This window comes from Cygnus atratus, chromosome 1, assembly GCF_013377495.2.
Source record: "Cygnus atratus isolate AKBS03 ecotype Queensland, Australia chromosome 1, CAtr_DNAZoo_HiC_assembly, whole genome shotgun sequence".
Taxonomy (NCBI): Eukaryota; Metazoa; Chordata; class Aves; order Anseriformes; family Anatidae; genus Cygnus; species Cygnus atratus.
Window position 1 is genome coordinate 33,296,125 of NC_066362.1, and position 21,985 is coordinate 33,318,109.

At 37.4% G+C, this 21,985-nt stretch overlaps 1 long non-coding RNA gene across 1 annotated transcript in view; it reads left to right on the forward strand.

Annotated features, from left to right (window-relative positions):
- The window catches only part of LOC126913279 (uncharacterized), a 19,215-nt gene extending 4,543 nt beyond the window's left edge, over positions 1–14,672 (forward strand). The window contains exons 2-4 of the long non-coding RNA XR_007708163.1: positions 8,792–8,959; positions 11,007–11,091; positions 13,461–14,672. This is a non-coding gene — a long non-coding RNA (uncharacterized LOC126913279). The remainder of the gene's footprint in view (positions 1–8,791; positions 8,960–11,006; positions 11,092–13,460) is intronic.
- The last annotated feature ends 7,313 nt before the right edge of the window (positions 14,673–21,985 follow it).

A 21,985-nucleotide genomic window follows, 5' to 3' on the forward strand; every position in this document is an offset into this window, starting at 1 on the left:
CTGAGATGGAGTTTCTAGGATCTGGACTTAGGCAAAACAGGTCTTGGGTGCACTGCTGGCCCTAGGAGCTGCCGCCTTGCCTGTGCCTGAAGCACATCAGCAAAAAGAGAAGGTGAAATCAGGTTAGTACTGAAGGTGCAGGAGATGCTTTTACCTACACGCTAAGCACATTCCTACTGCAATTTGGCCCTTTTATTTATTTATATATATATATATTTTAGAATATGAGATTGTGTTAAACATTTTATTAGCATTTTCTGTTTTTCAAAAAGATACAGGAAATCCCACTTTCACCTATTAACTAAATATAGTAATGGTAATGCGAGTGTTTTTAAGTAACTGCTGCTCTCTGAATCATACTGCCTTCCTCTTGCTACAAGAGCCTCGTGTCTTTGCTTGCTTTCAGCTCAAATACTATTCCCTGAAAGAGCAGGAGATTTTGTTGGAGCTCTGAATTTAGTTTTTATTCACTCCCAATCACCATTGGCATGGAAGCACACAGTCTATAAAGAAAAGCAAAGCGTGTATTTTTACCTTGCCGTGGCTGTCTGCTCTTCACCAGTACACTAGAAGACAAAGTGGTTTAGCATCACTGCTTTAGCATCACTTAGCATCATTTAGACCCCTGGTTTTGAAACGAGATGTATTCAAGGCACCTGCCGCTATACGCACATCTACATACGAGTCCAAATCCACCCTAGAAGGTTAGTACACCTTATACAGGGATCATTTCAGCAATAGTTGACACTTGATATTCTTTATACTTAGCAACACATGGAAATCAAACAAACACACAAACAAATAAACACACAACCCCCCTCCCTCAACTGTTTATTTCACAGGTTTCTTTTTCAGTTTAAAACCAAGAGGGGTAATGTGATCTCCTGCCACTCAAACACCCTGAATTCTCTCCCAGATCCTGCAGATTCAAGGAGCCACATGATTCAGCTACACTAAAACATTTGGATTTTTGGAATAAAAAAGTTGGGGAAAAAAGGCTTATTAAAGCTAGCAAAGGGGAAACTAGGGGGGACACAATAGCAAGCTATAGCTATTTAAAGGGTAGTTATGTTACAAAGATGACGGAGTCAGACTCTTCTCAGCAGTGCCATACTGGCCAAATGTGGGGCAACAGCCACAGGGGGTTCAGGATGGATATTAGGAAAAAGTTTTTCTGTAGACAGGTAGTACAATTTGGGAATGTGTTGCTCAGGGATGTTGTGGAGTTGCCATCATTGGAGGTTTTCAAGACTTTGCAAGGCAAAGCCATGTCTGGGCTGAGCTGGTGTTCTTGACAGCCCTGCTTGGTGGAGGCAGCTGGAGCAGCTGTCCTCCACAGGTCTCTTTCAGCCAGTGTTTTGGTGAGTCTGTGAAGCTGCTTAGTGACACAAGCAGAAATGTAAAGATATTAAAGATGCCTTCAAAATTACTGATGGCAGGAATGTGATTAGGTGAGGCATAGCCAGACATTAGGCAAACAACACTCCATGCATCAGAAGCAGGTTAAAAAGACAGCAAGCAACTCAATGGTGCATTGATTTATTGAGGAGATTTACCATAGAAAGTACTACAGGTTTTGGCTTAAGAAAACTTTTCTTCTTCACACATACACTGTAAATACGTAACTACCTACACAGAGATGAAAGTGTTCTTTTAAAATAATATTTACAAATTTTGCAAAACAAAACTGAGGATTGTTGGCAAATGTATTAAATTCTTTGTAGCAGAATAACTGGTATGTTTGGAAAAAAAAGTTGTTTTTCATTTCCAAAAATATAGTTCCTTCTTATCCCCAAGTTTATTCCAGTCTCTCTGAAACTAATGAGCTTCACAGAACAAGTATGAAAAGCTGCATTTGCAATTGCCCACAGTAAACTGAGGAAGAGCTAAAATAGACTGTTTAATAAAACTCGTGTGATTCAGTTTAAGAAATAAGATTCCTCATAATAAATACAAAATTCAGAACAGTGGCTATAATTTACAATATATTAATTTGTTTACTATTGTGCTTTGTGGCAATGTGCTTATCACATTCTGTATAGCACAGGATATTTATTTGTGACATTACTGCATCTCCCTATTGTAATGATTCCTGCCAATGCAGAGTGTAAACATTTATTATTATCCAATATTTTTAAGCAGAAGGTAAAGACAGAGAGGTTCAGATTCATAACACCTAGCAAAAGGCACTTCCCTGCCATGGCTGACCAAGGAGACAATTTGCATTGGGGTCTGTATAACTGCAGTAGAGGGAGACAGGAGCCCACCTGGAGTGGGCTTACCATCACCAGCCAGCTCCTTTGATACACTTTAGTAGGTGCTTGAAGGTTGATGGTGTGCGTCTGGTCTTTGGGAAGGGTATAGATATTATTTATACTATTTAAAAGAGGGATTAACCATGCAAAAAAGAAAAAAAAAAAAGACTTTCTATTTGAATGATATCAGGAACGGACAAAACCATTCTCTCTACATTTTTGCCCCAGGTCTTCTTGCTGTTCCACACCCTCACAGAAAAAAGATTACTTCAGTGGTGTCAATCCCCCCTCCAATATTTTTGGAACACATTTGGGAACATATTGCACTGTCAGGACAATTATTTCTGGCTTCAAGCCTGTTTGAGTGCAGACAGGGGCTACCTGGAGATTTTCGCTGCAAGCCTGTGTCTCTTGTTTGCTCTGGAAGTGCCCACGTGTGCTAGAAAGAACATATTGTCCATGCTCTACATGGAAAGAAACTGAGCAAACAAAGCTGCAGGGCAGAGGAATGATGAATTCACTAGATAGTGAATAACCACTGCTGGATAATATGCAGGATAATACCGCAATTTTATATGCTTTTTAAATATAATAGCTCACAGAGAAATTTTGAAGTGCTAGTTCAGTTTAGCCTATCCTCTTGCCATACAGGTATATATAAAAAGTGCTTACATCCTGATCAATTTGAACTACATATTGCAATTTATCTTTGCACTGTGGCATTTGCTAAATGCAGAGAACTGCTTTTTAAGGTGACTAAGAGAATGCCAGTGCTTTCTCATAGCTGCTGCCACATTCTGCCCCAATGTGGAGCGAGTGACTGCAGGCACTCAAATGTGCCATCAGACTGATAAATATGACTTGAATGAGTGGTGCTGAGGCTCAGGCCCTAGAAGCATACAGAGATGAGTTCAGGAGCTCTGCTTCTTTTAGAGTCTGGAAAATGTGCAGGTCCAGATCCAGATGTGCCAGGTGAAAAGGAGCTAAACCTAGTTTGATATTTGGTATCTATGCTCATTTGAGGTGGCTAATTTTTGCAGCAAATTCAATGACCTCTGGATCCTGAGATACTCATTAGAAGCAGCCCAGCTCAGACATGACCTGCTGGAGTATTTCATCCAGCTGGTCCCCCAATCTCTGCTGACATGTCTTGTGGAGGCCCTTCAGATCTGAGCACTTGTGAGCTAGTCTGCTGCCTGCCACTGCTTCCCTGGAGCCTAATAGGGCCTGTGCCATTGCATGAGCAGATGTCTGCAACAACCATGGTACCACGAGCTAAATACACTTGCAGTCACACAGGACTGTGGAGAGCTCATCGTTCGTCATTTAATAGTGAACACATACACGCAGTTTTGCTCAAGCCTACTACTCCAGAAAAGCCTATATTTATTTGGCAGTGCACCAATGCCACCATATGTGTCAGTGTGGTGTGCAACCACTACTCCTCACCTCATGGCCACACCCTGAAGGGCTGAAAGAGCTCTCATGAAGCCAGCTGGTTTGTATCAGCTAGAGTGCAGCAGGTCAAGGGAAAGGAAGAGATTATTCCCTTCTGGAGCTTTTTGTAGCTCCCATGGTGAAGGAAAAGAAGCAGGTAAGGGGACAGGGCACAGCTTTTATCAGACCAGTGACTTAACTGGAAAAACTGGGCAAGCCCTTCCCAACAAGCATTTGTCAAGTCTATCTTTGAACATGTTTGTGTTAACCATGATTTAGCTGTTTGTATTTCGATCATTGTTACATTAGTAGTCAACAAGCTTTAATAAAACATATAAAAAAAAAAAGACAAACACTGACAACTTACTTTCACGAGTCATCTTTAGGATCCCATGACTACATTTCTGTTTATAAAAATAACAACATGTTTATATAAACTAGATGAGATTAAAGTCAGTCCATGAAAACAATCAGAATTCCCTTTCATTAGCAGACTCTGTGGGAGAACAGTACTGTTATTTGTACTGTCTAAGCGATGTGTAATACTTTGCAGCACTTAATAACATTACTTAGACCCTGGGAGCAGAGTCAGCTCTTTAAAGGAAATCAGGATGAGGTACCACTCTTAAAAAGGTTTTACATTTACATGAGGGGAAAAACATGTGTTCAGAGACCTGTGGGTGCTGACAGTTTACAGGGATTTCCCACTTATTAAAATGAGTAAGAAAGAGGTGAAACTGATACATTACTTGTCCAACAGAGCAAAAGAACATTTTTCTCTTCTGGCAATGAGAGGAGATGTCATGTCCTGCTCTCCCCAGTCTCTATGGGAAGGGTACCCTACAGTTAGGTCAGGACATAAAACTGAATTCCTCATTCTGCTGCAGACTTTTCCTGCCTTCTTGAACATAACTCTAGGAGAGCTTAGGCAGTGAGAGCATAGGAAAGCAGGGTGGCAGTCAGAGCCCCCACCGCTGTGTTGGGCAGTGGTGCTCTCCTTGGGGAGGTCCCTGAGGTGTGCAGAGCCCTCAATGGCATGGCCACCACCCAGGCAGGGCTGGGCAGCTCAGGACCTGGGCAAATCAGTCTTCACAAAATCAAAGGTTCTTCACTGTTTGGTCTGCCCAGTTCAGATACACCATGCATACACATACTGGTGTGGGCTGGACTGATTTTGAGCATGGGCAGTGTCAGTGCACATCTGCCCATAATACACCTCACAGGCAAACTTTCAGCAGCTCAGAATAAGATGTCTCAATATCCTTCATGGATTTAATACACCCTCTGTTCCCCAGTCTTCCACCTGCAAAACAAGTGCTTTACTACATACCTATTTCACTTGCACATCATAGAGATAAGTATGTTCAAGGCTAAGCAGCAAAGGATCGTGCCAATCCTCAAGGGAAATTGGCTGCCACTTATCCTCTTCTGTTTAATGAATGAAGGATAGAGTAAAGACATGAAAAAGGCAAAGTATAAAAAGGGTTAAAAAGATCAAAAGCATACTCTATGTGAATTTTTTTTTTTCTGTTGAAACTTCATATCTAGAAAGCTTTGTCTCTGTCAGTTCCACATACTTCTCTTGATAGTGTTCCTTACCCCATGGTAGTGACTTTTTGTAATGCTTTATTAGTTTATAAAATAAAATAAATAAAATCACCAGATGACTTACAACAATGATTAATGTTATTGTTATTGCTCATTATTATCATTTGTCATATGAGACAATGCCCGGCTGTGCATTTTTCCTCTTTTAAAAGAGGAATCTGGCTCAGCTCTGAAGGCCTCAAATTGTGTTTATTATACTAGCTGGAACATGTTTATTACATTGTCATGTTTCTATATCCCTCCTGCTACCTTGTGAAGAAGATACTTTTGCTCTGACTAAACTGTGAAAACTCTGCAAGGTTTTGCCCTCTCTGATCAAGCAATCGATCCACTGAGTTCAACAGCCTCCTGTGATGGTAGCCAGTACCTGACCCAGCAGATTGTCCCCTACCTCTCAGTACTGCACCTAATCCTGAGAGGCATTCCATGGGGAAGTCTTCTTCCAGACTTCCAGTCCTAATTAATGAGATTTCCTCAGTTTTAAGCTCTACTCTTTCCTAAAAAAAGTGAGTTAGAAATGGTCATGTATTGCTTGCCTGTATGGTTGTTAGCATAATGGCATTTGATCAAGGGGAGAAGCTGCAGGAGACATATGTAATAGCTAAAAATAACAATGACAAAGCAGCAGTAATGAGAACCTTACTTTCATATTGCAGCTGCAGTGAATTTGTGCAGAACCTTGGCTGAGAGGCTTTCCAGGCACTTAGCTGAGCTTTTGGGCTCCTGAACCTTGCTGATTCCACAGCGTGATGGCAGAAACGCTGCCTAGTGACTTCTGAACACAAACAGCAATCAAGGAAATTCACCTTATGGGAACTGCCTTGATTGTGGACCATATTTGAAAGTTTAACAAGCTCTGCCTTTTGGACCTGGTGCCTGGAGATGTGCATGTTCCCTCCTGAGTTCTGCGGCTTGGCCCGATGAATTTCACTGCCTTTCCCTACAAATCCTGTGCTGTCAGGATTGACAGTGGCTTGATAACCAGTGGGATGTTGCTAGAAGTGTACTACAGGTTCATTGTGGCATGAAAATCTCCCAAATGGGTCTGCTTGGCTTTGCGGTGATGTCAATATTTATTGTCACTGTCACAGACCCAGGAAGATTACACAGACGTGGTCAGGACACTGCACTTGTGGCTCATGTAGGGTTACATAAAGCACTCTCCCTCTGATTTTGAATTTAAGCACCAGAACTAGTGCCAGTGAGCTGGGTTTTTCAATCACTCCAAACACTGTTGGGAAAGAAAGAGAACCGCTGACAGACATATCCTGTCTCCTGCTCCTTGCTCCACAGACCCCGGCTAGGTATGAACCCCAGAGGAGCCTTTCTCATGTCCCACAGCTCCCTTAAGTCAACATAGGCAAACGCTGATGCTAAAGGAGGGAGTGCCAACTTCCCACTGACCCAATCATTATTTTTACTCACCTTGCTTCCTCAGTGACTGCAAATAGTCATAAATACATATGGGAGGAAGAAAAAGAGGCTAGTTTTAACCCAGAGCGTAGCCCTGTTCCCACTCACTATGTGGCTGCATGAACATCTGGCAGAAGAGGGAGATGCCAGGGGCAATAAGCAGGCAGAGGTGAGGACTGGAAGGTAAGCCAGGACTGCTTATTCCAGTTTAAACTGATTGTGGAGCTTACAGGTAACTTACAGTCCTTGTATTATGTTCCCTCAGGGTGGGTGTGTGAAAGCGGGAGGCAGACTTCACTGGTCCATTACACCTCGATTAGGCAGACAGGATGAAACCAATTTTCTGTCTCCCAGAAAATGCCATCAGAAATGTTTAAGCTAGTCTAAACATAGACTAAAGTACCATTCACTTACAAAGTGTTTCACATTATCCATGATATCTAAAATCAAGTACCGATAATTTCAAGTGAAACATAACCTAGTCAAGTTGTTCTTTTAAATCAAAATTGGTCTCATCTTTTTCTTTTCTTTTTTTTTTTTAAATGAAAATTATTTGCCTCATAAAAAGTTTTTATGTTTCAGAAAATTTTATCGAGAATTTTGTTTCTTAATAGTGAATCTTATAACAGCATTACTTAAAACAATTAAATCAATTAATTCAATAAAATTCTTCATCTGAACTGCAATATTTTGGCACTGTGACTGACTGAGTTTACTGCCTTTCCAATTAATGAAAGATTGGTTCCTTTAGCAATTACACTCTGATAAGTCCACAGCAAGAACATTTTCCATTACTCATCCCCCACTGCTATCAAAGGGCCTTTACTGCTGGCTTTTCATTCTGACTGTAATTCTCAATTAACAGAATTTATCACAATCCTTGTTCAGTAGAACTCTTTGAGAAAAATTGATTTCAAATTTTATCAGTGCAAAAACTTCATCGACACAGGCAAATCCAATGACTAACACTGTTAGCCATTGAAGGATCATCCCAGCCACTACCACCTCATGTTTTTGGCTTTATTTTAAAAATTGTGGTTGTGGATGTTCAAGGTCAAATAAGAGTTAAATAAGAGTTAATGTCAAATAGTGGGACAAAAATGTAATTTTTTATCACAAAATATTACAAAATAGCCTGAAGAATCTTTTCATAGCCCAAGTAATCAAGCTTCTGTCAAGGTGAGATAATTGTCAATCAAGCTTTTAATCAAACACAGCTGCTAAAAATCAGAGGCAAGGGAAGCCAGGCACTTCACTGCTGTTTGAGCACCTAGCTCAGAAACAGAGTATGTATGGAGTTTAGCAGTAGCTGAGAACCTGTTGTAACTCCATACAGTTATAAAAGCACTCAGAAGAGATGTCTGTGTTGGGAAGTTTTTTCTTGCTGAAGTTGAAAACAAATGCATTCACCATGCTAGTTAAAAAGTTATTTAATGAGAAATTATTTTAGCCTATTAGTCTTTCTCGTATTAAAGGAAAAAGAGATTCTTGATTTCCAATAGGCAATTAGCATTTCTTTTAATCAAATCCTATTAGTAATTTTTTTTTTTTTCTGGCTCAGCAGACTGAGTGAACATGCCAGACAAGACTTTGACCATACCACAATGAACTGTCGCCATTCCTGCAAATACTCATGCTTCTTAATTTCATACTTGTCTATTGTTTATAATTTGGAATTACATACACAAGTATTGCTAAATCAGAGATGTATTTATATTTTGCTTTTGTAAGCTGTCACCAGTAGTTCATGTGTTTTTTTTTTCCTATGCTAAAATGTATTTAAAATAAGTTTTGTCACCTACTGTTCTTGGCTGTTTTAAGTAGAGTTCGAATTAAAATCTAGAAACCAACACTTCTCACAGGAAATTAACTTTCTACTTTTATGTGTAGCACATTCATACACCACTATTGTTTATTATACTGTTGTGTAATTTTGCACAAACATTGATTAGTCATTTCGTAAATCTGGAAAACACAATTCCCAGGTGATGGCCATGACCCTAGAAAAAGTTTAGAGAAAACAACCTCATTACGAGACATACCTTGCAATAGATGTTTGTTTAACTGGAAATCCACAGGAGCAGCTGCCCAGTGCAACGGTACATATTTGCTTCTGAATCCTTTCTCAAAGGCACTATTTAAACATGTTGATGAACTGAACTGGATTTCTCCCCACCTCCATTCCAAGCAAAACAAGGAGACTCAGAAGATAAAATTTGTTTTGATATTGCAAGTAGTGCTATGTGGTAAGTGAGAAATTTGCTTTCAATAACCCTATTTAAATAGGAATGTGAGAAGTTTCCATATTCCTGTACAGATACAATGTCTCTGCGTACTGCTGCTCAGTCACATTTCTATTTGAAAATGAATTAACTTCTATTTCTAGAAGTGTTTGTGTATAGAGCTCCTACTTGTCCATATTTGGCTTGATATTAAAGATCTGGCTACTCTAGCTTCACCACTTCAGCAAGAAGGAAACAAGAATTTCTGTGTAGAGAATGTTAGTCCAGTTCAGGTTATACAACTTATTTCAGATCTTGTTCAGATTTATGTTAAACTGTAAATCACTGACATTGGTAACGAGGGTTTTATGATGTGTACAGCTGGACTAGCTATCATTTAATTTCAAGTGGCATGCTGAGCAGCAACTAGTGATAATGAGATTTTTTAGCTGCCCCTGTTCTGGGCTAAGTTCAGTGCTGTGACCTAGAGGGGAAAGTTTGTGTCTCCTGAGCCAGTCACACTTTACACTTCCTTTCTGGGCTCTGTTTTAGCCTTTCTTCTGCCAATGACTGCATGGGAATCCCTTCAGCCTGTCAACACCTGGCTTTCATTAGCTGGAGAAATTTCTCAAAGTGCTCCTTCTCACTTAGAGCTGCTTTCTGCAACAAGCATAACTCCAAAGAAAGGAATTGGGAGTGACAATAAGCAGATCATCAATGGATCATGGCTGAGATGGTGTCACTCCTCCTTTCCTCTGCCCTTAGCTAAAGATGTAAATCATCAGATGGAGCTTGATCCAATGTCCTTTCTACTCCTGTGGACAGCATTTATGCATGTTATCACCTTCACTCTTGCACGGAAGAAGATCTGAGCTAATTTAATGGTACACTGAGTGCCTCAAAAACAAACTTTTCTCAGAGCAGGAATGATGTTTTCCACAGTGAAATAGAAACAACAAAAAAGCACAAAAGAAATCATGTTGTAAAGATGTGTGAGAGTTCTGCCACAGCTATATCAAACAGAACTAAAAGTGTTCATCAGCCACTTATTCTTTCATTTGCTTTGTGTCTTCATCTGCACTGGTGTCTGTGGAGAGTAAACCATAAAGCAGAAAAAAAGACTGAATCCAGAAATACTCATTCAGGCTAAACTCTTATTACTGGCAAATGAATGTCTATCTGAGTAACCTTATCATAACTTTTTTTTTTCTGTAAAAGGGAAAAAATGCTAAAAAAAAAAAAAAACAATATTCCTGCTACATCCAGCAATTTTGCTCCTCTCAGTTTTTAATTAATCAGAACATTGCACACCAATCTGTTTTAAAGGCAGTGGTAAAACCCTGCCTCCTAACAGGACCTGTGCTGGGCTTGAGAGCCAAAGGTTTGTTTCTTTAATCTCTTTTTTTTTTTCTTCACATTTAGTGTAATTTTCTGAGTTTTGTTAACTTACCATGTCTTTTTACTTTCTTTGCAATGCCTTTAACATATGAAATATGGTGCTTAAATTTTTAAATCTAATTGTTGTATAAATTAAAGAAGAATCACAGAAAACAAGCTATATTAGGAATCAAAAGTGTTAATTAAGGTCATGAATTGCTAGAAAAACAGAAAGATAGTGTATTTTTTGATGCAGTCTTAAGAAAATGTCTTTTTTTTTTTTTTTTTTTTTTAAATCAATAATTTGAAGCAAAATGGGCTATAGTAATGTATAGAGAAACCGTCCATGGTAGTTATAAAATCCAAATCATGCAATGAATTATCAAAGCAAGATGGTAATCTTGACTACTAGTGTTTGCAAAACTCATCAATGGCAATGACATTATACTTTTTTTTTTTTAAAGTTTTAAGGATTTTTAGTTCTGATGATAGAAAAAGTGGGATAATTTTCTCCCTATTTCACAATGATTTTGTGACGATCAGTTAGTGCTTGCAGAATGCTTTGATTGGTTAAAATCCTGTATGAACACTCATCTTTTAATTAGTCATCTGACCTTAATGTGATATTCTTAAACATTCTTAATGTATTTCTTAATAATTTTTATATGGTCTGTCGGCTGATATCCTTTACAAGGCTGTACCTACCATGATTTGAAAATGAAATTCAAAGTATTGACAAGGTGATGAATCTTCTCCTTCTCTGAACTTCACATACTCAGGTAATACTATTGATTTTTCTAATGTGATTAAAAGTCTCAGACTGTGGTTCTGCATTTTTGCTTTCTCATGATAGTAGTTTACAATAACAGACTACAATCATGTCAAATTATTTACCAAGGTTATCTGTTGCATGATTTTCAAGATATAGAATCTGTGGCCCAATGGTGGCCTGTACACCTTTTGGTAAAAAGGTAGTATATGAGGCTGAATTTCTGGATTTATCTGATAAATTTTCTGTCATAGGAATAGAACAGGTAACAACAAGCCTTACAAACCACTACCGAAGTTCACTAAGAAGTGCTAGATTTCTCATAGAAGAAAAGTGATGAGAATTTATGGTTAACTTCAAAATGATCCTTTGTGGCTCAGAAAAGTGGTACATAAAGTAAATGGTATTATACTAGTATGACTTTTTAAGCATGGAACTAGATTATTTTTCCATCTCTTATAGGTTCTAGACATTATAATCCATACCTTTGTCATCTCAGGGTTATACCTTCTGGTTGGTATTGTCTATGAGGAGACAGGGAAGTGTCTACTGATTCAACATGTAGCCACTGACTTCCTAAGGGATGCTTCTTTTTTGCTTCTTTTTTCAAGACAGATCAAAGGCTTCTTTCTGGGATCCGCTTATGTGAAAAACTCATTCATGTCTTTATCGTGAATTATAATCATGAGATTATATATCATGAGATCTTAGAAGGATTTATTTGAACATTTTTGAATAAGCCTAAAAATAACTGGTATGGAAGTTATGAACACAGTATCTTCATGGAGAAAAAGTAGATGAATAATAAGTGCTTCATGTTGATGATTTTTTTGAAAATTGGATAGGCTCCCATTTTTGTCATATTTTGTTTACAGATGTCTCCCATAAAACCTGTAGAATTCATTATGTTCTATTATTCCTGTATTTATAACTCTGGATAGTATTTTCTAAATTTTTAGTGTTGCAGATTTTGACCCTGAATGCTGTAAAGTTTGATACTGCCTTATATTTGGAAAGAAGGCCTTACAACAGAAGTACATGATCTATTTCTCATCTTCTTGTGCTGTAATACTTGATTTTGTGGACCTTGAGATCTGTCCTATTATAAGTTGCTGCAGAAACGAAACAACTATTTAGGCAGTAAAATCCGAGTCCTATAGCAGTTCAAAACAACCACACCCCCAAAACACTGTCAAAATTACTTCAGGGATCTCTGACTCCATTTTATCATCAATGGCCTTGATTTATGTTGGGTAAAAACCCATTTTCTACAGTTTATGATAAGGCAACATCTGAAATGCGTCCCATGTCTCTCTTTCTGACTATGAGAGTAAATACTTAAAAAATATCCTTCCCTTCTTATTACCAGCTAATGATGTATATTTATGCTCTGTTTGAGTTTCTCCATCCAACCGTGTTCTTCATGACTTACAGGAAAGATGTGTTTGTTCAGCCTCACTGTTCAGCCAATTCAGTAATGAGTATACACTCTTACTGGCTGACATGAAGCACATTCAAGAAGAAACAGTGCCACTTAAACTTACAGTTTTCATAAGGTCAACATACAACTGCATATACAAATCCCTATATAATTATCTGATCTCACAGGCAAGTTGGAAAAGGTTACTTTTTACTGTAAATTTTGACTTTTCCATCCAAATCCTTAATCCCTGCAATTTTGAGCAAAAATACATGCATTTAAAAATACTTTTGTAGCAGGTTTTTTTTTTTTTTTTCTCAGAAATAGTATTTGGTATGAGGAATTTTGATTAATATAGACATTTCCTATTCCAGCTAAAAAGAAAAAAAACTCATAAAAGGATAACATTTAATCAGGTCAGCCTACAAATTTATACAAACGCATAATGCAAGAGTTATCCTGGAATACACAGGGGATCTCATAGAGAAATATCTTCTCAGAAAGTTACTTACTCTTTTTCAAAGTAAATGATTAGAAAAATGAACAGGTGGCAAAAAGATAAACGTATTTGACTACTTCCAGCAAGGCACTGCTTTCTTATATGTTATCCTGGAGAATGACTTAAATAATTGCTCAAAAAGAATGCACTGGGGTCTACAAGTTACATTTCTGATGCCGTTTAGTTAAATTGAGTCATTAAATACAAGAACTAAGGACCTGATTCTCCTTTACACAAAAGTCTCTTTATGCCACTCTGGCAGTACAGAAAGGCTGTAAAATAAGTAATGCAATTAATGCCTGACTGAATGCCTACTGGCACAGACTGGAACAGTGAAATAAAAATTAACCCCCAATTTTTTCTAAGTATTTTTCTAAATGGAATGTGCTATAAGTGTCATTAAAATCACTAGCTACAAAAGAATAGAAACAAACTCACTGATTTTTTTTTTTTTTGACAGAGGCTTTCAGAAACTAATTGAAGCTGTGAAAAAAATACACCAAAAGAGTGAAAAAAGATCTGTGGATTTCATTTAGAAATAGTTTTGTCTTTTGGACGAGTTGCAACATGAAAACAAGTATTTATGATAGAAATGCTGACATAACTTCACTAATAGCACCTCTAACAGAGATTGTTACAATGTGTATTTACTCAGTACAGCATTAAATAAGAGATGTGAACTCACCATAGCAACCCCTGCATCACATTGCAGATATGCTGCTTCTAAGATACGGCAAACGTTTCTGAAGGAATATACACAAATATTAGGTAAACATCTATCAATTGCAAATTGGGTTTCAAAAATACTTTGCTAAACAGTATTATAAAAAGCAGTATAGCTTGATGTTATGTAAATTAATAAATTATGGCTGGACTTTGCTTTTTATTTTCTCACGATTGTTACCTCAAAATGTAATTTTAAGCAGCTCCCCAACTGTCTATGAGAAAAATAGTGGCAAGTACATTGTTGAGCTCCTCCAAATTGTCACCTAGAATCTTTACCCACCCAGCAGACTCACCTGTCCCTTTCAGGCCTTCTCTTTCTGCCATCCTGAGATCTTGCTAAAATACTGCTCTTCACCACAAGAGATCCAGAGGAATTATATGGATACAGTCAAGGCTAGAAGTAGGTTTTCTGCTGAACTGTCATAGTCCATTTTTAAACATATGACTATTTTCTCTTCATTACCACTCTACTCTTACTTTTCAGTTTGAATTTTATCCACTAATATGTATTCATTTAACTTGTCTTTATTCAAATGGATTTCTATCCTTGGCATGAACAAAATGTCATTGTATTGGCAATGTTACTTTTTTTTTTCCCCTTAATTTTTTCATCCTTTTAGTGAGTCTCCTATGACTGATATAAACATTTTTTGTGTTTAGTTTTGGCACTCCTCTTTTGGTGGCCTGATCCTTAAAGTTCCAGTACTATATCTTAATGAAAAGCTTTTAAGTTGCTACTGAGTTACCATCAACTTCAGCTTGACCAAAATCCTTGGCAGGTTGCCTGTTCATATACATCAACTTTAAATTACTTCTGCAGTACCTAAAACAAGATCCTGATGATGTGCAGTGGGTTGCCATGCCTGCTGCAATCAAGATTTTGCTGTCAGATCTTCCTTATACTCCATCCAACAATTCTTAACAGACTTTACTCCTGGAAGGTGAAGTAAGTGATCACACTTGCTTTGATCTTTTATTGATAGTAAGCAACTGTACTTTCTCTTCCTATATCTCACTTGCACAAAGGGAACACCTATTTTCTCACATTACCTGAGAAGACTGGTAAAGAATATAAACAGAACTCTTTTTTTTTTTCTTTTTTTTTTTTTTTTCTGTCTTTGTTTGTCTCTGTAGGTTCTTTCATCACTGCTGGCCAGCTTTGTTTGGAGACACATGCAATGTCTTTAATCACTTGGTTATATGTCCAGGCACAGGATCTCATGTGAGCAGGTCAAGAACTGTACGCGGTTCAAGGGCTGCAGACTTCCTTCCTCTCCATATCTAGTCTATGGGGACTATGTGGAGGAGAAGGAAACTGAGAGAAGGCTGCTAGTTCTACCAAATTGCTACTAATCTAAAGGCTTGGTTATCTTTCTTGCTTCTTCCCTCAAGTCTACTTTTGCCTACTTGCACTGATCAACTACCTGATTTGTCAGTGAACTGGATATTTGAAGATATCCTCTATTTTCTGAAGAAAGGAAGAGATTACACTGGGTGTTGTTCAAAATAGTGATTCACCCGGATGCAAACTGACATATACATCGCATTTGTGATTGTTGAGGGCCAGTATACTAAGATGAACCATAATGCACCCAGATGCTCACTGTCTGTAGAAACATGGGGTGTTATACCTACAGATTTATTTCACGGAATATCACAAAACTAAGAAAAACTTAATTTCATGATTCACCACAGAATCACCTATGGGCCTAAACCTCTGAAAAGTTGTCCAGTGTAATCATCAATAGCAATTACTTTCTACACTTCACATCAGAAAGCTCTGTACTTCACAGAAAACATCTTGGTAGTTCTTCTATACTTCAGCATTGCCTCTGCCTCAACATCAATTGCAGGCCAACAGAGAGATGCTTCCCATAAGAACACTTTGCCACCCTCTAACATCTATCTGTAGTATAAGAGAATAGGTATTGAATACCAGACTAGCCCAACAGACCTGTGTCCAGGACTATATTAAAGTAACATAATATAATACTGCTGTTTATCTAAAATAATGGGTCTGACAAGCATTATTTTTAGTCTTAGAGAAACTGTAAGAGTTCACGTGCCATTTTTACTTGATTTTTATTACATTTTAAGCATTCAAAACTTCAGCAGAATAAGTTGTGTGAAGAACACAACCACCTGAACAAAGCAATAAATGAATTGAATCCTTATTCTTGGGACTAACAAGGAGAGAAAAGAAGCTGTTACTGAAAATATTCAAGTATCTTCAATGTATTGAAATTTCTGTGAAATGTCAAAGTCCAGAAAAGATGGAGAAATTATAAGATCCAACAGTTATTGTTCAGGTGTGTTCTAGATTCATGTCCTTCTATTTAGTATTCTGAATTATGTGTTAGAGATATTATACATCTCAGACAAGAAGAGTGAAAAATCTTGAGCTATGTTAAAACAATCTGTTAAAATGTTATCTGAAAATTATGAAAATGACAGAGTTTTTGCCAGAAAAAATAATGTGAAAGTCAAGCAAACATTGTAGCACTCTAAAACAGCACCAGTGGCACAGGTATAAATAAAGAAATCTCAGAAGAATTAATGCAACTATTAAAATGCAAAAATTGTATGTTTGATAACAATTATTAAAATGAGTCCTAGTAAGCAGTATAATCTATTTTTTTGTAAAATCCTCAAAATACATGGATGTGCTTCCTAAATAGAAATCACATGTAAAAACTTGTTTGGAACAGGCTCAGACAAATTATTCTTTAAGGTTTCTGGTTTGTCAGAGGTGAGGTGGAGTGTGTTATCAGGAGTAAGATGAGCAGTATGTCCCTGGTTAGTGTCCTTGCTATTGATAAATACATGCCAACAGATACAGATCTAGGTTAAAATGGTGCTGTCATCAAATTGCTGAAATTTCTGCCTTTGAATGCACATTGTCATTTATACTTAAATAATGAAATTTATCCTTTGATACACAAGAAATGATGTTCTTTCTACCATGCAAACTCACAAGTTTGTGTGAATTTTCAGATCTACATAACTGGATTTGGATAATGAAAAATAATATCAAGGAATATAATTTTAATAACTTCTGTATGGCTAAAACTCATTTTCACCTTGCTAATATTGGATACCAAGGTACCAAAGCCATGATCAGATTCTAACACTTCCTTTCCTTTTTCCCTGTCCCTAAGCTTGTCTTACATGCTGTTGAGGTAGCAAACCACTTTGTGGTTTTAACGGGACCCAAACTGTTATCAGTGGTCTCTTGAAAAAATACTTGTTGTACAGTTAACAACTAATACCATAAGACAGATGAAAATATGTTCAGACAGTATAAAATAGGTGCATTTTAATGAAATGCTATATATATATATATATATTTTTTTTTTTTTAAAGTAACAAAATGCCCTGTAATAGTAAGCTTGTTCTTCATTGGTTTTGATCTGCAGAGTGATGCTTATTCTACCTCACTGTTACAGGCCACAGGTGAGTCCTCTACTGCCTTTCCTGACTTTAAATATTTGAGTGGTTAAACTGAACCACCAGGATTTGACTATAAATCTTTCAATGGGTATTCTGAAACTGAAAAAAAAAAAAAAACAAAAAAAAACCTTTCCAAACATATGATCACATGAATATATTCAGTGTTGTTCTACAAACTTGGTTTACTAATGATCTAAATTTACTTGATTAATGATACACTTTGCAGCCTTTATCTAGTCACTCTGGGGTTGTGTTATACTATTCTAATTGACCTTCATAGCAATTTTCCTGAACCAACTGCTTAAAAAACATGTATAGAGACCATAAAGACCTGTCAAAAATATAGACATTTAAGTTTAGAATGACTGTGGATATATATAAGCTAGTGGGATGTTGAGTACAAATGATCAATTAGTGCAGACCAGGGCAATTTCATGTGAACCCTTTTGCATTCATCAGTCAGGACAAGTCAGTTTTACACACAGCTGTAGCAGAAGTAATCAGCAACTTTTAGAATAAAAATATACTCTTGTTGACCTATTATGGTGATATTCTTTATGTTATAATTTGATTTGACTTGTTTTAACCTACACTATATCTTCTTGAAGTTATATTGATGAGTTTTAACTTTTCTGCTGTACCTGATTATAGTCATATTTATCACTTCCTTATTTTACCAACAACTTTCAATTATTTTGAATTTCCAGACTTCTAATGGCTTTTGAACAAATAGAGATTCTCTGCAGTGAATTTGATCCTACTGTCAAAAGCCTTGCTTTTCTAAGATACCTCAGAAACTGTGAATTACAGTCAAGTTAAAAATTAAAACTACTGCTGTATTCCACAAAGCCTCCGTTGGCATGCTGGAACTCCCAAATTCTTCTTCTTTGCTAAACAGTGAACTATTTATTACCTTGGCATACTCCCTTCATCTATCCTAAGAATTCATGTTATTGCAAAATAAGACAGTTCGGGAAGGTCTTCTCCCTGTGGTACAGAAATGCAAAAATCTGTGAATAGTTTTGATAGCAAATTTAGAAATTTTGTTAAAGGCTCTACATATTTGAATAAATCCAAAGGCCTCATCATCAATGAGAATATTTCCATTTCATCGCAATGAAGGTTTTTTTTTTTTTAATGAACTAACGTTTCTTTACCAAAGATGTTTAAAAATCTTATGCAGAAATCTACTGATGAAGCACCTCAAATGCAATTTATTTCAATTACAGCAATGTTTCCCCACTGTGTTTTCTGTCTCCTTGTTCTTATGGAGGGTTAATGATGTCCGTGTAGTCCTCAGATGACTGAAATAATAGTACAACCTAAATTTATTATAAAATAATAATAAGCTAGATTATGTTTCAAGACCGAGGTTTACACATTCACATGAGTTTAATACATGGAAGTAGCCTAGTCACAATGGCTTTGATTTTCTTACATTGACTTGAGATCCTTGTGATTAACTGTCACAGGGATATATCTGTGCCATCACTTGTTCTAGTCAATGCAAAAGCAGGTCACTAAACCCTCTGAAACCTGTATAGAAGTGAGCCAAAGGTCTGCCTATGTGGCTGTCCAAACAAGTGTGACCGAAGTATACCATTTTCTGTGACAGCCAGGGGTGTGGCCAGCATCTCATTCAGCTGCCTTTGAATCCCTGGCTTGAACAGCCAAGTTTCTATTTATAACTGGATTTATTGAAAATGACCTTTGGCACCAGTACAGACCGGAGCTTGGACTTTGGCTTCTAATCTGAGGAGGAGGTCCCACCCCCAACCTCTCCCCCACATGAAACAACCACAATAGTGAGCCATGGAAATAAATCATCAAATCCCACTATTCATATTGCTGTAGATATTCATCAGGTGCATTGATTCATTAAGAATCAGATCACACCTCTTTGTCTTATTAACTTTGCATCACAAGAATATATTTCTTCTTTACTTTTCCTCCACCTGCTTTCCTCCTGACAGAAACAATACATTCCACATATTGTGAATTGGTGCCATAAATTATTGTTTTATAACATTTAATGTTTTATTTTCCTTAAAGTATCATTTCTTATTTTCTTTCTGAAAAAAAAAAAAAAGTTCATGTCAGCTTTACAAAAATTAAATGTCAGCATTTATGTGGCTCAGAGTAGTACTGCAAATCTTACACTATTGCCATCTTAGGTTTCTGGACAACGTGACAATTTTTTTTTTTCTATATCTCTGTTTTTGTATGGTGCTTTCATTTGCAACATTTGAAAAAGGATGGTTCTCTTTTGCAATAAATATTTCTGTTTGACATCACATAATAATTCCCCATCAATAGTGCTTCAAATTAGTGAGCCTTAGAGACTGGTATAGTATTGTATATCTTACTGCTGAGTATGCACTGCACACCAGGCAAGAGAATTGGACACCCTGAGTCTTGAACAGATTTAGAAGACAACTAAGCTTCTCACAGACTTATTGGTATAAATGGTCCATTTTTAAAATTGCACTCCAAAGTCAAATCTGTCAATTCATATTTCTTCCCTTATGTCTTTTTCTTTGAAATTTGATTTTCAGCAATTTGATTCAAAGGAACAAAGAGATCAAATAATGTTCAGTTATCTTTCTTACTGGAAGTATTTTGAGTATTTTTTTTCCTATCATTTTCCCTGCCAGTACAGTAATTTTTCTATCGAATATCATTGCAGATACATTTTACAATAAAGTAATGAGTAAGACAACACAAACACATTCATTCTTTTAATTAAATGAGCTACAGCTTTTTGGCTGAAACAAATGATAATATTATTTATAACTCAAATTACATTACATAAAGTGTGCTCTCATCTATAAAGAGACTATAAATGACATGGTAGGGTTCCATATTTGCTTATTTTATTTTATTTTTTTATTTTTTACCCAATGATTTTCCTGTTGACCTCTCTTTTAATTTACAAATAAAACCATGACTTTCTTGACTGCCAGCACTGAAAATTCACTCTGGGATCTGAGATCAAGCTGTGTTCTTTCTGGTTTATGCCAAAATAGACTCTGGTTCACCTCCCCAGTGCTGAGGTGGCTCTGCAGGGCTGGCAGGAATGAAAAGCAATAAAAGTATTTTTGCCAGTAAAAAGATGAAGTGACCAATTCTCTCAGAAGTAGGAAGACACCAATTTTCAAGTCAGCTTTACAGAAAACAGCTGTTGTTTGAAACAAATGCTCACAGCAGAGCTGGGGTGGAAAGGCTCATTGCTTGATGTTGCTCTGCAACCTTCCTTTATTTCTTTTCCTCTTCGGTCTTCCCAGCTCAGCTTGGGGCTTGCAGCAATTCCTGAAGCTGAGCTGCCTATGAGATGCTTTTTCTCTGTCAGAAGTGATGGACTTAGGTGTTTCTGCCCTCCTCTAGTTGCTAGCATGCCTACACTTGTGTTGGTATGACTGTGTCCGGGACTGCTCCCTGCATTGGATGGAGATGATTTTTGTGGAAGTCCTCAGGCTCATTGCTTTGGAGCCAAGTACGAACCCAACTCTGCAAACTGTTGCACTGTCAGGCCTATAGCCTCAACCTCCTGCTTCAGGATTTGTGGGACACTAGATGAAATCTAAAGAATGCAGTTTCCTAGTTATTTTTCCCAAATCCCAGACAAAGCTAAACATTTACTGAGTTCTTTGCACTTAGGTGTAAAGCTGCACTGTAAGGAAAATGATAAAGGTAAAGCCGAGCAATGACAGGAATGTATTCAAAGGCACATGCGAACCCTCCCGTTTCTGCACTGCAGTGGGTCTCACCATGCTTTTGGCAGAATTTCCCCTCAGCAGCTTAATCCTGTAATTCGCTGTGTTGTATTTCTCATTTGTTAAAGAGGAAAGAGAAAAGGTAATGATGCCTGACAAAGACTGAGACTGCTGCCCCTGGAGCTCCTTCAAGATCTCAAATTCAAACTGTGGGAAATATTTGGCAAAGGTTAACATGGTTCTTAGGGAAACACGTAGAAGGCAGGAAAACAAACGTAAATATTTTTATCTGCCTTCTGTGGGGCACCGCTGATGACCAGACTGTCAGCTCTTGCTGTGTCCAGGTGGCCTGTTCCCTGCAAGCCCGTCTGCCTCCTGCTGCTCTGAGAGCACTGGGCCTAGCCCTTGGTGCCACAACACTCTTGGAGAGCCTGAAGAACATTGAGAAGCAAAGATGAACAATTATTTGCATGGCAAAACATGACAGAGTTAACAAGAGAAGAGACATTGAGCCACGGGCGATGTGTGCTGGCATTTACAGTTCCCTCTGCTGACACGTCCCCTGTGAAAAGTGATTCTCTGCACTGTCTCCTTGGGTTTAAGGAAAATGAAATTTAATGGAACCTGATTTTGATTTTACATGTAATTCATCCCATTGGATATGTACTGACATGGAAACTAAGAGAAAAGGAAGATAATTACAAATGCAGATTAAAATAGCTGCTAAACAAAATGGAGATTTATGCAGAATGTCTTTCAGAAGAAATAACTCTTGTGCTTGCTTTGGCTGGCACTGGTACAATGCACTTAATTTCTTTTTCTTAATGCACTTTCATAGACTACTTCTGCAAAGCTGCGGTTGAGACTTCATTTTAATAATCGCAGCAATTTGAATATGCACTTGTTTCTGCCTGAGGGGTAAACATCTGCACGTGTTAGAAAAAGGATCTGTGACACTGAACTCCTGCAAAGCTCTGCTTTCCCACCTGTCAAAATAACCAAACAGGTAATTCTTATTTAGGAGTGAAACCAAATGCATGGAAGTAAAGGCATTCACAGTTAAGACGGCAGCAATTTTTACCTCTTAGCTCAACAT